We start from the raw sequence: 1,831 nt of genomic DNA on the forward strand, positions 1-1,831 counted from the left end.
AATTAAAATTTAAAATTATAAATAAGATGACCTATCAAAAAAAGTCTTTAATACATTATTACTCTTACTATTATTATTAGGGACCTTATTATTATCCTTTTGAAAAATTGCAGCAATCGCCAGCATCTTTATTGGTCACGATATTTGTTATTGTTTTTCTAACAATTTTGACAGGTGGTATTGATTCTTTCCTCTATTCTTCGAATGTCTTTTCCCACTTTTTTTTTTTTTTTTGGCCCTTTTTTAAAGGACAATTGTCTTTCTTATCCATAACTGTTGTGGACATGCATAAAATATTTTCTTCGCCAGTGGACCAGACCTTCCAGATGATGTCCAAAATACGAGTCAAAGACAAAAGTTCAATTGTGGCGATAGAGAGTACATGCTTTCTGGCTTAATTTGTTAATTTAAATTAAGATAAAATTTTATGTGAAAATTTTTTATTATAATAAAAAAATTAAATATAATTATTCATTTATATCTTAAATTTGATCCAAAATATATAATTATGTTATGGTCTTTCCACCACGGGTTCAAACCCTTCATTAATCATGTATTGAATTCGCCACTTATTAATTCATAGTTCATAGATGGAATCTTTCTTCTTCTTTTTCTCTTTTTTCCTCCTGAGAATTAGAATCTTGTTTGTGCTAAACAAATAAAGTATATATGTGTGAACGTATATATATAATCACAAAGTAATAAATCTCTCCCACTTAATTAATCCATCTGCAACGTATGAAGAAGAGATAAGACACAAAAATTTACATTTTAGTTCCGCTTCTTAACTTTCTTAACTTTCTAGATCAGCTAAGGATCAACATTCAAAAATTGTATAAGCGGATCCAAAAAAAATAATAATAATAATAAGCGAGGATATATACCACCACATCACATCATAGCAATACTTTTCAAGTTTTTATTTATTTATTTTTTGCCTCTGGATAAACGAATAGTTTGCAAGTTATATAATTAACGTAAAGTACATATGCTTATGATTTATGAACAAAACAAGAAAAAAGGAAATTAATGTCATAGCCCCATCCAAGGCAAAAATAGAAACATCTTGGAAGCTGAAAATAAATGGTGCCTCGTACTGAACAACTAACTGCTATACACCAGTTCTTGCACTTGTTTGATACCCAATTAATGCCCATACATATACATGTATATCGATATATATAGATATAAAAACTCATCTTTGACAGCTAAAATAGACACCAGCAGTCCATCTTGTTTAATTCCATCGCATGTCTGTAATACGGTATTAAAAATACCTTGGTGGTGGACATAGTTTTAAATAGTCTGATTAAATTTAGTATAATAATTTACCATGGTCGACATGGTTTTAACCGTTAGATCAAATCATAATCCTAACGTAATTAATAAAGTATAATAATTTAACGGAATGAAAAATGCCCTGTCGATGGGTAGTCCGGAAAGGTCTCCATGAAGATAGTTGTTGGGAAACACTAAAAACAAAGATGATAGAGATGGAGTTTCAGACCAATAATTTGAGTTTTCCAAGTGGAAGAGAGACAAGAATGGTCACAATTAATCCTCTCACTAGATGCTGTTTTTCCTATGCAATCTCTCTCTCTCTCTGGTGATTAACAATAAGTTGTGGAAAATATCATGGCTTGTCTTGATCATATTGAATAAGGCTTTTTTGTACGAGTTCGGAATTCTTTTGCGCTATGTCTACTTTTCAGCACAGTGAGTGTGGACAAAGTTAAAAAAGAGGTCTTTACCTGTAAGTGCAGGCTGTGTCATAACCCATTACTTGACCACTTATGATCTTCTTAATTACATGATATATGGTCATGTTCCC

This window comes from Morus notabilis, unplaced genomic scaffold (assembly GCF_000414095.1).
Source record: "Morus notabilis unplaced genomic scaffold, ASM41409v2 Scaffold485, whole genome shotgun sequence".
NCBI classification, from domain to species: domain Eukaryota; kingdom Viridiplantae; phylum Streptophyta; class Magnoliopsida; order Rosales; family Moraceae; genus Morus; species Morus notabilis.